Here is a 17,454-nt window from a genome sequence, read left to right as displayed (position 1 = left end):
CCAGAATGTTACTTTGGGTGTCCTTCAAATTTTTAAGTACCCTCAACTTCATATTCACCAACACCATTACTCAACTCATTACATTTCCAAAATCGGCTACCACAACCACACCATACCATGGTTCTAAATACTGGCCGACACGTTACGTATCAGCCGATATGTATTGGAAAAATGGGGTGCCGCGACAGATATAGACCGGTATATCGCTGAGATTGAAAATAGCAAGAGTATCGGTCGAGTCCTAGTACGTATCGGCCTGTAACCGTTACACAAGCTGTTACACAAGCCGCGACGGGCCGATACTCATCGGTTCGGACCGGTACGGGAAAGAAAAAGCTGAAAAACCTGTAAAATGATTTTTAAAATTTCAGCGCCGCGACACCCGATTCCCGATACGTACCGATTAATACTACCGATATCGATACTCCGCGATCGATACCGTTACATTACCCGATACCGCAATTTAGAACCTTGCACCATACCTACGACTGGACAACAACATCCTAGATGGGATCACCACAGAGTTGATCATCTGGACCCTCCTTTGTTGCAATCTCAATCACCACCACCAACTTTATCAATTCAATCATCATCAGAGAGCAACATGAAGTTGAGCAACCAATCTCAGAAGGGGTTGTTAAGCAGGGCTATTGAATGAGGGTTGTTTGTTGTTTTGAAATGTTTGGTTAATTTGAATGGAATTCATGGTAGCATGTAGGATTGGATTGCTTAGTAGTGGCTGTAACTCATGGGTGAAATGCTCTTCTGGTTTGCTCATGGCTATTGTGAAGTTTTTGCTCATGCTCAGCAATGGTCTGCTTGCTGGTTTTTCTTTGTTTTTACTCTGTTTGTTGGTCTCTCACAAACTAGGAGGTTGGAGCTTGTCAAAGCTCCAAGCTCCTCCTTATTGATGTAATTCATCATACTTTGTATGTGTTTCATCAATAAAGTCTTCTTTTCGCTGATAAAAAAAAATTATATATATATATTGTCCGACAAAGAAGTACAGTTGTTTCACCGCCTTCGAAGCGCTACTTGGATAGAATTGAAGCTTATGTTTAAAGTCATTGCTCCGGCAATTTTTGTATGTGTGGTGAGCTTCGGCATATCAACCTCCATCCAGATCTTCTCCGGCCACCTCGACAACATTGAGCTCGCTGCTGCATCCCTTGGCAACAATGGCATCCAAATGTTCACTTATGGTCTCTTGGTGTCAAATCACACACTCTCTCTCTCTATATATATATATATATATCAATCAACATGTGTATATGGTTATATAAATATCAATGAATAGAATCTTGGAGGTCATATTAAGGTTCCAAATTTAAATGAGGCCTATTAGCTATTTTAGTTAGTGTCAACATATTTTAGTCATTTCAATGGATTGCTTTTATTGACACATTCTAGTGTTAAAAAGGCTTATTTTTATTAATGGTTTTACTACATTTTTTAATGTATGATTCTTATTTTTATCTCTAATGAGATAGAAGAAAGAGAATAGAGAGAGAAAGAATAAGGAGTGAATAGTAGAATCCATTTTAAATCATTAAAAATGAAATAGGGATGCTCAATTAAAATTCTCAAATATTTTTTTTGATTGTTATTTTTAAAAAAATTTTAAACACGAATCCAGAGGATCAGATCTTTAATTTCTAGACGGATCTTACTTCCATGATTTAATACACCACCACAGCACACCACAACACCGACAAGACAACAGTTGTATCTGCTCTGTCACTCGATTGTATTCTTCCCATTCACCAACCAAAGCAAGCACCATCAACCCAACCCAATGCCACGATTATAACTGTTCTCTCGATTTCTGCCGTCATGACTAGCGATCAACACCAACACCCGATTAGCGATCATTGCATGCAGGGCTGGTCCTAAGTTTTCGGGGCCTAAGGCGAAACAAAAACGGAGGCCTATATTCACATAGAAAAAAAAAATCACCCTGTTTCATACCGCTACCGTTGATTGATACCAAAATAGATATCAAAATATATTCATACCCAAAAAAAAAAAGTTACCAAAATTGGAAAAACTTTATTCAATTAAAATGTATTGGATATGTATTGAATTAATTGTTGTTTATTGAATATTTGAGTACCAGATGTCAAGGACACTGGCGGTTAGTGGATATAAGCGTAGTTACCATGTCCGTGTACCATTTAGGGTGGCATACATTCGCAGATGGTAAGTTTAGAATATTCCCCGATATATTAAAAAGACTAAAAGGAGAGTAAGGAAGTTACAATTGTACGATGAACAATTAAGGGACGTTAAATTTGATAATAAAAGTACGGCGGGATTGTTGAATGGTATTGAGTTGGGTAATAAAAGATGTGACTGTCAATTAGACAAGATCGTGGTTAGGGTATAAAATTAATTGGGAATGTTCAATTGGGACAAGAGGCGAAAGAGGAAGTTATGGTCCACCACGTTTTGTTTTTCATCATAAGTGATAATAGTCCGTCAGATTTCGTCTCCACACCTAAGAAGATATTTTTTGGAGTTGGTGAGGATAATCTTGAGACCTGGATTGTTGATCTTGACCAGTCCGACAGGTTTCGGATGCTAAAGAAAATGAGATTCAAGCTCGTTGGTAGCAAGGACAAAGAGTATGTTCATCGCGGAATAGAGGTTGTGGATCAGCTCTTCCTAGTTAATGTTTGGACGAACTACAAAGATACGCTTTTGGGAAATGTTAGAAGTGAAAAATCTAGAAATTCCCTAGATATTGATTTGTGATTATGTAACAATTTTAAGCAGTGTATAACAATCCCAATCAAACAATCAAGACAAATCAACACAACGATTTTAACGTGGAAAAAACCACAATTGGACACCTCCAACTGTGATTAAAAAACCACGGGCAACAGTCACAAAACAATCCACTAAGAAGATTTAAAGGAATTACACAGGCATACTCTCAATTACCTAGCGAATCCTCGCCTAATTGAACCAACCTCTATGTGCCTCTTTCAACCCGTCTTTACCTCGGAATTGTCTTTACGATGAGCCACCCCAGAATCCACCAAAGCTTCAGGCTCGAATTCTTCAGAATCCACCGAAGAACAACTTTCTCTTTTGTAGAACAAACAAAACCTTTGATGTGTACTCTTTAAAACATGAGTTGAATACTCAATCAAAACATCAAAGAAAACTCACAAAGTATCCCCAGATATAAACCGTAGAACCCAAAAAGAAGATCTGGAGTAGTAATCCTAAAATCTGACCCAACATGCGAATTTATAGAATCTGTCCCGCGATCTCCGCTCGAGCGCCCAACAGCCTGCTCGAGCGGCTTCAGCAAAATATGCGCGTGATATAACAGAGGTCTGCTCGAGTGCTAGAGAACCCGCTCGAGCGCGAAATTACACATCTCAGTACATTTACAGGCGACCAAAACTGCTGGAACCAGGAATTCTCCGCTCGAGCGGGGTAATGTCCGCTCGAGTGGACAGGCAACTTGGAATACATTTTTGCATTTTGCTTCGGGGGGCGCTGCCCCTCGACCCCGCCGTGGCGCTGCCCCGGACCCGCCAAGGGGCGCTGCCCCCTGGACCCCCGCCGTGGCGCTGCCTCGGACCCGCCAAGGCGAATGTTGATATTTGACATTGTGCCTCGACCAAAGCTGTTTCGATTCTTGCACAGACTATGTCTGTTGGTGTAAGAGAGTTGGTGTCATGGTGTTTTTAGGATTGTTTGTGATGACCATGGGTGGTAAAGGTGAGGTGGTGGCAGTGGCCATGTAAAGGATTTTGTTGGCTCCAAGTGGGTAATAATGGCTGTAAAGTAAGGGGGAGAGAGAGAGATGAGGAGTAAAGTCAGAGAGTCTTTTAAGTGTGGAACAATAATTTGGGGTGCATTTAGCGGCTCCCATTTGAAATTAATTTTTGTCCAATTTTTAATAGATGTTATTTGGATTAAATTGATATAATGTGAAAAATTAAATGAAACAATTAAAACTACATCGACCAAATTGACGCAGATACTACAACGATAACAAGTATAATTTTCTCCAATTGCCATAAAATTTTCTTACTAATGACATATTGACATCTATTATATTATTGCAATTGGTTCTGTTTCAGATTTCAAATTTCATTACTGAATACAACATCAGTGAATAAAAAATATCATAAAAGTTGCTACTTTATATACCCTTTTTCCTATCAAAAATTTTATTCCATGAACAGATGGGCATGGCAAGTGCAGTTGAAACCTTATGTGGACAAACATATGGAGCCCATAAATATGAAATGCCAGGCATATATCTCCGCTGGCATCTTCATTACACTCATCCACATTTTCACCAAGCCAATTCTTAAGTTGATCGGCCAATCAAATGAGATTGTGTCGGCAGCAGCATTGTTCTTCTACGTCCTTATTCCTCAAAATCTTTGCATAAGTTGTGAACTTTCCAATACAAAAGTTCCTTCAAGCTCAAAGCATAGTGCTACCAAGTGCACTCATTTCAAGAGCCACATTTGTGCTACACATCTTATCAACCTGGGTTTTGTGTACAAGGCTAGGCTTGGTTTATTGGGTGTTGGGTTGGTATTGAGCTTGTCCTGGTGGATTATTGTTGTGGGCTAGTTTGTTTACATAGCAACAAGCTCAACCTGTAAGAACACTTCGTCTAGGTTTCGTTTATAGGCCTTTTCTAGGCTTATGCAGTTCTTCAAATTGTCAGTTGTGTCGATAGTGATGATATGCTTAGAGTCATGGCATTATCAGATTGTTCTTCTGCTAGCGGGGTTGTTTCCTAACCCGAAGTTGGCTTTGGATTCTCTTTCTATCTAGTGAGAAAAGTTTTCATCATTGTTTATATATATCAACAATGTCATGATGATAGATAGCACAATAACAATACCTCTCAAGTACACAATAATTGTTTGAAGTGAATGCTCCTCCATAATTGCGGGATGCATAATGTTGATCTCAATTGGATTCAATGCAGCAGTAAGGTCAGTTGTGTTCAATTCATTCATTAATCTATTGTTAAAATATTATTTGTCAATATTAATTCTCTTTTTTTCGTCATATATCTAGATATATACTTGAAAATCAAATCTGCCATATATTTGGGAGTTATTTTTCCACAATTATTTCATTCTCTTTCACATGTAGTTTCTTACATGGTAGGGCTCCTCTTTTATAAAGAGGAGGGTTTTGAAATATTTGAAATGGGCTATGGAAATGATAATTTCTTATATTTTTAACATTGATCCAACCATTGTATCTAATCTAAACAATTATCCTAGTAAGGGTGTTTAATTTGAATGAGAGAGAGGATAGTGAACAACAATGCAATTAGAAGTTACATGTAGCACAAATATTAATGTTGTTGATATATATATATATATATATGCTGAGCAGTGTGAGGGTGCGCAATGAGCTTGGAGCCGGACATGACAAGTCAGCAGCATTTTCAGCAGCAGTGGTGAACTTAGTCTCTTTCATACTCTGTTTGATCACAACAATTATTGTGCTTGCACTGAGCAATGTCATTAGCTATGCCTTCATGGATGGTGAAACCATGGCCAGAGCTGTATTAGAACTTTGTCCATATCTTGCCTTCTCTCTCATCCTCAATGGAATCCAACTCGTCTTGTCTGGTAAGGTTTGCTTCAAAAAATAATGAAAGCATTTTCCATTTCTTAGAATTTTAAATGTCTTTACGAAAGCATGATGAAAGGGTTTTGTTTTGGTTTATTGCAAGTTGATTCATTGACATTTAGTTATTTCATTATGTGTATTTTTTTTTTCTATTCTTATTTTTTTCTCTGTTTCTGCCCATTTTTCGTAATGTTTATTTCCATTAACAAAATATTACTTCTTTTTTCCCTTTTATCCCTCAGTGATATAATGTTTAAAAAAAAAAATTCTAATTCTAGGACTAAGCCCTTATCCCTCATATGGGCAATTAAATAGAGGAATAAGTACTCTCACCCCCATGGATTAGTTATCCCCAATGTCCAAATTATCTTTCTTCTTTGATTCAATAGTTAGAAATAATTCTCTGTATTGACTGTGGGTGTGTGTCTACCTAGTTGGAATGTGTCTCTAAGTCTTGAAGCTCTTTTTTCATTCCTAATTTTCTTGAGGTAAGGTTTAATTTTGAGATAATAAAATTTTCTCATTTGTAGATCAAACAAGAAAAAAACAAAAGCTATATATTGGAAAACTAATCTCATGACTTAATTGCATCCACTAGCCCATGAGGGCAAAAGATCTTTTGCGATGGCCCATACAATGGCAAATGAGGGTCACAAATATGGGGGTGGCAAATACTTTTTGTGACCGCCAAACAACAGTCGCAAACTATTTGCGACTGCCTAACCTACTTATGGCGACTGATGTTTTACTGTCACAAAAAGTTCAAAAAATGCCTTACAATGTATTAGCGACCATCTTGTTACTGTTGCAAAAAATAAAAAAATCAAAAACAAAAAACAAGAAACATAAAAGTGTAACGTTAAGCACTTTAGGAATAGCCATGGCCAAAACACTATCCATTAAGCACTAACAAGAAACATAACAATGTAACGTTTGCTCAAGAGGTGAAATGGGACTTGGCAATAAAAAAAAATACTGAAAATAAAAAAAATAACAGAAAGAAAGAAAGATACACACCATGCCCCTTCCGAGCTCTTAAGTGACTTGCTCACAAACAATAATCAAGTGCCAATGCTCAAGAAGAGTGTCTCAGGAGCCTTATTAATCCATTAAGCTTCAAATAAAACCAAATAACTAGCTTCAAACAAAGCACAAAATACTATCTGAAAAACTCCATGCCAAGTGAAGATGTTCGATTAAGAGGCCCTGTGAAAATCCCATTCTCCCGCTGCTCATTCCACTTCTTAATCTGTAGTAATTAATGCAACAAGCAAAAAATAAAAGACAATTTTAGAACCTATACTAAATGAGGTGCCTTTAATATTAATTGGTTTTACAATAATCAAAAAATGATCGTATACATCAAAATGGTTACAAAGGATAGATTTGTCATTATGATTTTTCATAACAAAAATCCTGACAAAAAAAAATAGAGGATGTTACAAAAATATTTGAGGCCAAAACATTTTAATACAAATACTTTAGATTGGGTGGTTAGCAAAGCTTTTGGAAGTTCAAATTCACATTGAATTAACTGGATTTCACATGGTTGCACCATGTTGAATGGGTTTAACAGGCCAATCAAGTATGGTTTTTTTTGTATAATGATACTGAATTAGTTTCCAGAAAACACCCAAAAATTGTCATAACATGAGTTAAGATATCTGTTCTGCTCCAACATTGGTTCAAGTCCTTCAGAGCTTATAATTGGGTTCTCAGCTTCAGTTTAATGGAATGTTGTTTGGGTCAGATTTAAAAGATCTAGTGGAGTTTCACAAAACCAAGCATTGACTAGCTTTCTGGTTTCTTTGGTCACCAAGTTTCCTAGTGTTCAAGCTAGATTCTAACATAATTGGCATTGTGTAAAAGACATCTTGAATAAATTTAATGTTGAATGTCCTCAAGTATGATTTCCAAGGCATTTCCCTCTCATTGTTCTAGAGCCAAAAGTTTAAATTCCTAGGAACACTATACCAAAGTCCAAGAACCAAAAAAAATCTAGAATCTCACATTCCTACATCATCAATATAATGATTATTCGAATATAAAATTCAAATATCTGACTTTGATCCATATCCATGATAGACATCATCTTTTCATAGTTTAATTAGTAGTCCGCGGTCTTTGATGATACTAAAGCCTCTTTGCATAAAAATCGATACATAAGATTAAAATTTATTGTCTATAGCTTTGACATACAGATTTTAATCTGATGAAATCTATCTAAGTTGATTAAATGGGCAACCTCATTCCAAATATGCTCCATTTCAATAAGTGAGAAATCAAGTTGAACTATGTAATAATAACTAAAATGCCTTTATTAGAGATCCGGGGAACATATTATTATTTTGTGTGCATTAAGAATAATAGCAATAGGAGGGCATGAAGAAAAGAAAACATATTGATGAACCCATATCAACAATTAGTAGCCCATAAGAATCAAACAATAACCAGAACCTAAATAAAGAGGGAAGGGGAGAGAGAGAGAGAGAGAGAGAGATTACCTTAGGTGAAGCGAAATAAAATTCTTGCTTCTCATCCTTATTCGATGGATCAATTGTTCACCCATTTCAATTATAGGATCAGTGAACTTCAAGGCATGATAGTTAACTCTACATCTAAGCTTTTGTAAATATGTATCCAACCCATTTGAAAGTCTGTAATCAAATTTGTTGAGCTGAACAACCTTCATAAGAATGAAAACCATAAAGTATTAGTTTTATATTTTTTTCAAAACAACACTTGGAATGAAATATCCACCTCACATATCAATTGATTTTTTGTTTTGCTGTGAACTGCTCAAAAACTTATTTTTCTCCTCAGATGATCTACAAGTTTGTAGCTTCACACGTAGGAAACACTATAAATCTAACCTTTCTAGGCTTGTGACCATTCTCAATAAGCTCCCAGTGCTCTTTATCTAAACAGAGCACTTCCACATCTCCATCATCATATAGTACCTTTAACAAAAAATTGATTAGAGAAAATTTATATATTACAGAAAGTTTAAAGACTTTAGTCATGAAGCAGAGTATACAGACTATCTAAAAATGCAAGAGAAATTAGAGAACAAGAAACTCCAAAAGATTGTTTATCAACATTATCAGATTTAATGTATTGAAGTGTTGTACTTAATTTGAATTATGTTATGCCTCATTTTAAGTCATTAGAGCAAGCCAAGAATTGCCATGGTCCGATATGCAAGATTACTTTGGCATGGTTCCAAAATCTGTAACATGTATGAGATGGTTGAATATCATAAAGAGAGCTGAGAGCAAGGCAATTGAGTTTCCATGGTGGAAGGACATTAGGGGAAATAGGGGCAATTGCCCCTGTTGAGATTGAAAGGGGGAAAAAAAAATGTAGCCACTTATACTGTCATTCAACAATAGCTTGTGAGAAAATTTACCCCCACTCACCTCTGAATTTTGCCCCATTTTGATGAGTTATATGAATTTAGATGTACTGTAAGGTCTGAGTTTTTGGTATAAATTTGTTTAAAAATCTCGTGAGTCATGTAAATTTTTTATATAATTTTAGAGCTCTAAAAGCCCCTACCATAGACAGTAATAGATAGAATTATATATCATAAAATTTTAATAGAATGTGTAATGTTTAGAAATAGAATTGCATTCAAATCAATTAAGCCCAATTCATTTTCTCCCCCTTGTTTTATGTTCTTTAATGAACACTAAAATGACAACAAATATTAGAGTTCTCATGTTGTCAACATTTTAAATCATGCATTAGGATTGGAGATGCTCTATCTAACAGGGCATAAAGTTCTTTAACCAATCAATTTCTAACCACAAACAAAACCTAGCATTTATATTCAATTTAAACTAGAATTTATATACAAAACATAGCAAAACATTTTTCTTTAGATACAAAACATAAGAAAAATTAATTCAATCTATTTTAATGCAAAAAATTTCTTAGACATCCTAAGTTTTGTGGATAAAACACACAGATTGCTAAGATATATTCAAGCTCATCATTATTTCTATTCAATGACATCACAAACATATACGAAACACTAAAATTGCCTCTTATCAATTGTATGAATCTGAAACAATAAAAAGTGATTTTTTGCGACCATCAAGCAATCAGTTACAAAAAAAAAAAAATAGACGTAAAAAGCCATATTTTTAGTAGTGAAGGTGCTCTTCCAACCCCTCTTCGTAGCCTTTTTTTTTTTTTTTTTTTTTTTTTCTCTTGTTCTTCTTGTTCACAAGAATCTGGACAATAAAGGGAAAAAAAAACTAAAAACAAAAAAACAAAAAGGATAAGAACAACGAAACACACTAAGATTATCACCTTTAACATGACTAGGGGTATTTAACTTCCTAGAAACTTCTTTGTTTCAGCAAGTAGGCTTTGACACATTTACAACAGACTTAGTATTGATCATTGCTGAATAGGAACAACTTACATCTCGGTATAATAGCTCTGTTTTACTCAATTTCTAGAATCTCAATCCATCTTCCTTGACCATATTAAGTTTACAAGCTGCAAGATGGAGAGAAACTCGTTAGCATTCATCATTAACACATACGATTGAAGTTGAAATGTTTCATAGTTCTAATGTCTCCGAGACCCAGTATGCTAGCAATGATTTAACTGCAATCATAAAGCTATAAACTTTCAAAGTTTTGCTCCTATTTTCAATTGAAAAGTTGTAACATGAAGGTTTGAACTGTTAGAAAAATAGAACCAAACTATCGGGAAAATATAATTTAAAAATATGCAAATGTTTTTTGGGCAAAACCAAAACTGAAATAAATTGATATAATAACGTGATAAACTATAAATAGATAAAACCTGATCAAGTCGAGTGTGTGACACTCTCTCCTTAAGACAGATTCGTCCTCCCACCGGTGCTTAAGATTCAATGGGCGTCTATCTCCCAGGATACAACGATCAATGTCTTGCACTAGCAGCACTACTATTGCAAGCCTAGCGAACTTTGCTATGCATGAACTCTCTTTATAGGAAAATTTGACTCAGAAAATATGAAGAATAAATGCAAAGTGAAGAAGAAAGGCAATTCCCCTATCCAAAATGAAGTGAGGGAGATGAAATATAAAGACTTCTATGTGGCTCTTCAAAAAGGTTGTGATCCTTCAAAAAGACACACACTTTCATCTCAAGAGACACAACCATTGGAGTAAATTTAAATTCAAATTTTCCAACATGAACTCATTCAGCTAAGCAAATGATACAACCACAAAATAAAAGCTACTCAAGGAACTACTTCTCTACCAGAATTCTACAAATGATGAGACTAAGAATTTTGTTTAATTCCAAAATTTATGGCAAGTAAAACTAGGTGACAAGAATATCTTTAAATGAGACAGTAGAAAAATGATAGATAATATCAAAGTCACATGAACATCATCAACAATTAGGAAGAAATTTATTTAAATACATCAATAATCACTTAGCTGTTGGACTATGATCTAGGATAGCTCAATGTTACATCATTTTGTCAAGTGAAAGAAAAATACATTGGTTCATAAAATAAAATAAAATAACTGTTGAAATTTTAAGAAACCAAGAGGTTGAGTATTTGAAACATCAACAATTACCTACAAAAGATGTTTCATATGGTATGCCAATCCGTGCTCCTTCCAAACAATAGATCACCTGCTCTACACAATTACGAAGGTAAATATTAAAGAGAGAAACAATAATGAAAATAACACAGACAATTAAGCAAGCAACCAAAATAATCAAATTTACTCATTTGATCAACCATTCCATTGTCAAATACTATGACCGCTTCATTTATAAATTAGTTAAGCAATTGGGATCTTATTATTACTTCTTTTGGTTACTTGCCATGAAATAAATTGAATTACTTTCCTGGTTAAATTAATAAGAAAAGGCCTTCCATCTAGGTTTCAAACCTCAAACATGGGCTCTTAAGCACCGCATTCAATTTAGAAATGTTAGATCAATTACCACAGTGCATTATGCCATCAATTCACAGGTCAGAAATGCCATCAATTTGTGATAGTACACAATGTACTCAACTGCATTGATGAACATAGCACCAATTAAAGCACATAAGGGAATATCAAACTTCAACAAGCACATACATATTTTTTCACATGGTAACTGTGGCTAATATGCACTAGCATCCTTTATGCCTCCTAAAAAGAACCTAGGTTCTTAAATTACATGTTTGATATATCATATGCCTTTTCCAAATTATGTCTATAAAATGCTAACTGGACTTACATGTAGAAAAGCGTTTGCAAACATAGGCTTCAATATATTAAGCTCAAAATGGAAATTTCATCCACCCACTATAGTGACAACATGGTTTCTCACTATTGAGTTCTCCAGTTATTGTTTATCATGTAAGTAAACCAAAATAAGACAGTAAGCCTTACTTGAGCACAAACCATACTAAGGGCCTCACACTTAGGAGGGTTCAATTTCCCCTGAAATAGAGTGCTCAAACAAAATAAGATTTATCATGTGGAGGAATAGGACTTCAATCTTGAAGAATTGTACAAACTATTGTCTTGATCTAGCTTAACTTAAATTCTTTAGATTCTAAGTTCTTTCTCCACAATTCTATATTAAAGTTTACTCCTCTTATGTCATCAGCTAAAACTATACAGTTTACAAATAATACGATATCCTCTTAAATGTTCCTAATCGATTCATTTATAAATAATGCAAAACGATAAGAACTTAGTATTGGTTTTTTTATGTAAACCTATTACTATTAGAAATTCACATGTTTCTCCTCTGTTTAAATAATAGTTACAACTCAGATATACATATATATCTTTAATTACATCAACATATCTAACTAATACTCCTTTATTTTCCAAAACTATCCACATTATATCTATCTAGCAGCTCATAATGCTATCTAGAAAACCTATGATATACCTTATCTAAACCAATAATCACAATATAAGGTCTTGCAAATTTAAAAACTTCCATATTTCATGAGAATTTGCCAACAACTTTACTGCATATTTTTTTTTCTTTTCAAGCATTTTCTTAGCAAAAAAATAGAGACAAAAACTATAAATATCATCAGAAAAATGTACAGCATAAAAATGTCATCTTAATTTTCATTCCAAGGGACTAAAAACAAAGCTAAAGAATAAAAATTAATTTCTTCAATTTTAGTTTTTGACAATTTCTAAGCAGATAAACAAAGGCAAAATGAAGAAATATGATCAGACAAAACAAAGACATGCTAAATTTTCAGGCTTAGGAAGCAAAAAAAAAAAAAAAATCGAAATGAAGAAATAAAATTGAATTGCATTCATTGAATAATAGAAATCATCAAATTTGAATATTGCAAGGGTCATTTGTCGATCGAAACCCTAAGAGTAGATTCAAATAAAAAAAAATAAGAAGAAACGAAGAAAAATAGAAACAGAGAAAAGAACTTCCGATAGAGAGTACCTTGAACTCAATCGAAACCCTAGGTGCAGATTCAAAACCAAAAACAAGAAGAAACACACACACACACACACACACACACACACACACACACAGAACGTACCTTTAATGATCGAGTTAGAAAGAATCGGGGAAAAGCTAATTGTGTTTTTAGAATATAAAAATCAGAGAGAGCACAAGATTTAGGTTTTTATTCTTGGCAATCTCGTTTGATAAAACTCCTTTCAGTTGTAATTGTATTCGATCTTTTATTTCAGTGAGGTTATGAGTTTTAGATGCGAATCAACCCGAATTGTGCCTATGCAGAGGAGTTTGTGATCTTAATCCTATCATGTTTGCCACTTCACTGACTATGTTGGGGATCGAGCTATTTGCCTGCTCGAGTAGAGATTGCGACCTTTCAAAAATTTCACTCGCCTGCAAAAGTACTGGGAATTGTTTTTTTTCACTCGAGCGGCCATTCCTGTGCTCGAGCGGCCATTCTTGTGCTCGAGTGGAGATAGCAAATCTGTTTTCTATAAATATGTGTTTCGGTCCGATTTTAGGGTACGGCTTCCAGATCTTCTTCTTGGGTATTAGGGTTTTATCTGGAGCTTCTTTGCTAGTTTCTTTGATGTTTGTTTGAGTTTAACTCACGGTTTGAGAAGTATACATCAAAGGATTGTTTGTTTCATTCAATACAAAAGAGAGAGTTGTTCTTCGTTAGATTCCATGGAATTTGGGCCTAAAGCTTTGGTGGATTCTGGAGTGGCTCATCGTCGTGGATTCGACATCGACATTATGGATTCAACATTGGGCAAGACAATTCTGAGGTGAAGATAGGGTTAGAAGAGGCACATAGGGGTCAGTTCGATTCGGGCGTGTATTCACTAGGTAATTGAAAGTACTCTTGTGTAATTCCTTATGTGTTCTTAGTGGAATGTTTTTTGGCTCTGGCCCGTGATTTTTTTTTATCACAATTGGAGGTGCTCCAATTGTGATTTTTCCATGTTAAAATCGTTGTGTCTATTTGTCTTGATTGTTTGATTGAGATTTTTATTTACTATTTAAAATTGATACATAATTACAAATAAATATCTAGGGGATTTCTAGATTTTTCAGAGAAGAACAACAAGGAGAGAGAGAGAGAGAGAGAGAGAGAGAGAGAACGCGTACAAGAAAGAGAACGATCATTGTGAAGGGCTAGGGCAAATGTAAGGAAAATGGGAAATTAAATAGAAGAAAATAAGGAATAAATTAGTTATTTGCGACTGATAATCAGGTGGTCGCAAATTATATGGGAGCAAAAGGCCATTTTTCTAGTAGTGTGTGCTTCCTTCTATATTCTTCTAGCTGCATATACACTCGATTATCTTTTGATACAATAAGTCTAGGGGCACATAACTAAACACACAAAATAATTATAAAATTAGACATCTGATGGAAGGGCCCATGAACGAAGAGTAATTCTTCCTGATTGCACTTTTATGTCCCTAGATTTATTTTTTGTATAAAGAGTGACAATTCATTTTCAAACATATCAGATTGCATGGTCCATCATTAAAGGGACTACTTCTTTCATATCATTCTTCTATTGTTTGTATAAAGAGTCACTACAAGAAAAATGGCCTACTGCAACGTTTTTGTTATGGCTTTTAGGGAAACGCCATTATAGATGAATTCAACACAACATTTTCAAAACGTTGTCTTTGATTTTTGTTAAACGACGTCGCATTGGGTGTATATATTCACATTGTCTATACTCCGTCTCTCACTTTCTCTGTCTCCCACTTTCTTTGTCTGTTTTCTACAGCTCAGTCTCTCTCTCTTTCTCTCTCTCTCTCTCTCTTCCAAAGCCCTCGATTTGAAGCTCTCTCGCTTAATTTCAAACACACACACACTCTCTCTCTTGCTCACTCGATTCCAGATTTTGCATTGTATATTCATCGAACTCTCTAGCTGTCTAGCTGTTTTTCATCAATCTGTCACTCGAGGACTTTGCGCTAGTTGTTCTTTATCGAACTCAAACTCAAACTTGATCTGTTCTTCATCAAATCGTGAATCCAAAATCGATATCATTCTTGAACCAGATCGATCTCTGTTGCTCTTATCTCAGGTACATTTTTTTATTTTAATCGGTGTTTGAGTTTGAACCATATCGATCTCTGTTGCTCTACTTTCTCATTGTCAAATCTTCTGATTAACACTCTAACTTTTTCATTCTCAGATTAGATCAGATCAGATCGTTGAACCAGATCGATCTCTCTCGCACTTCATCTCATGTACATTTTTCAAAGTAATTAATTCTTTAGTAGTTTTGTTTGTTTTTCATTACTTTGTTTGTTTTTTTAAATCAATTAACTCTCTAATTTAAGATTTTGTAGGTTTGTTTGTTTTTCATTACTTTTGAGAGGGGGTGGTAATTGATTTGCAAGACAGTTGGGATTAGATAGTTCATACTATTGATGGTCTCATGATCTCAAAGTGACAATGTATGAGAGTATTTGGATGTTTGCAATTAATTATCTAGTTGGCAAGTGTGCTTGATCAATTTGGCTCAATTAGGAGTAAAAGCTCTTCTGTTGTGTTGAGTAGAAAATAATAAATTTGAAGCCTCACAAATTTTAGTTTCTTTCCCTTTTCATTTGAGTTCCTCAGCAACCAAACAAAGAATTATGTGAATTAATTTTTTTGGTTTCGAGGCAATGCCCATTCGGGAAATGAATTGTGTGTTTGACAGTCACTTGTGGATAGTTGTGCTGCTTGGATAGGATTTTTAGTTTTGCATTCTCTCTGCTATCGTTAGTATTACACTGTTATTCTTGTTATCAACTTTGTTCAATATAGCTTATGTTTCATTTTGCTGTAAACCTTCTCTGTTTGTCTTTGTTAGTTTGCTTAGCTGGTGGGTTACCAAATTCCTTTACCTTTTCACAGTGCCCACCTTGAGCAAAGGAAAAGAAGGCAACTGCCTTGGGCTTCCAAATTTTGACAAAATTTAAGGCCCCCTAAATAATTTCAATCCTTATAGTATTAGTAGACTAAAAAATAAGTCTCATTCCAACTTATCTAAGTTCACAATCTAAAACCAAAATGTTTTTTTTTTTTTTTTTTTTTTTTTGTCAATTGGTAGGAGATTACAAATATAAGATAATTACATCCAACCTAACAATCATAGCTAAACCATAATAAAACATATATTTGATATCCAACAACTAACCCAACAAAGAGCCTTATAATACAAGAGAAATCAATAACAGAACAAATAACCCAACAACCAACATAACAAAGAAAAGTTTTGGTCCCTCTATGCAATAATGGGAGAAAAACTATCTATGATTAAATATTAGTTCATCAACAATGGCACAAAAAAGATTAAACGGATTAGTCATAGTATCTACTAAAAATGATATAATAGATAGGCTAGATTATGTTAGCTTAATTAGCAATTGTATTTAAAAAAGCGAGATGTGTAATAGTTAGTTGATACAGTTGGTGTAATTTTTATTTCATAATGCCTTGATCCATGTAACTAAATTTTAGGGTTAATTACATTTTATGCCCTGTTAATTTTGGAAACTGATTAATTGTTTGTCCTGTTAATTTTGTAGTGTGGGTTTTTTGACTCATGATTTTGAATCTTTTATGTTTGGTTGTTTAGAAAATGGAGGAATGGACATGAAAATTTCCATCCCAGGGCTGCTATGATTTTTTTTCTCTGTAATGAACACTTTATTTTATTTTATTTTATTTTTTTATGTTGGATTTCATAATTACCAGAGGACACATTTGATTTCTGTGTGTCTTTTATATGCACGCTAATCATTTACCAACAATGCATAGACTACAAGGATGACATTAGTTTGGAAACTTGTAAATATAAATACTTGTTGTTTGATTAGTTCATATTTTTTTATGAACTTGTTGTTTGATTTTAATCTTCTTTTGCCATTGTAATGAGCCATCATGGAATTTTTTACTTTGTGATCAATCAGGATAATCTGGTTGTTCTTGTAGAATCTTCATTAGAGATACCTAGTCATATTTGATGAAGCTTTATATCATAATCTATCAAGAGCATTATAGAAACTTTTAGTTTCTTCATTGATATGCTTCATGCTAGAAATGCTTCTAGTATGCTTGATAGTTTTGATTCAAGTTGCACCACCAAGATGAAAAATCATGACAGTTGTTAATTTAGCAAGTAATTATCCATGAATACATAAATAGCCTTAGACCCGTCCAAGAATCTTCATTAGAGGTACCTACTCATCTTTGATGAAGCTCTTCTTGGATTGTCTAGTTTGGACAATTTAGGAGCACAAGTCTATGTTGTAATTAGTAGTTCTACCGCTTAAATGTAGTCCATCTCGTAGAGATTTCGAGTAGTAGCTTCTCATGTTCTTTGGGTGC

The 17,454-nt window shown here is 34.5% G+C and overlaps 1 pseudogene; it reads left to right on the top strand.

The window, feature by feature from the left end:
• Positions 1–748: 748 nt before the first annotated feature.
• The window catches only part of LOC114263923 (protein DETOXIFICATION 40-like), a 115,316-nt pseudogene continuing 98,610 nt past the window's right edge, over positions 749–17,454 (top strand).

The sequence above is a fragment of the Camellia sinensis genome, chromosome 8 (assembly GCF_055761805.1).
Source record: "Camellia sinensis isolate YWXY chromosome 8, ASM5576180v1, whole genome shotgun sequence".
NCBI classification, from domain to species: domain Eukaryota; kingdom Viridiplantae; phylum Streptophyta; class Magnoliopsida; order Ericales; family Theaceae; genus Camellia; species Camellia sinensis.
This window is presented reverse-complemented; position numbering and strand designations above follow the sequence as displayed.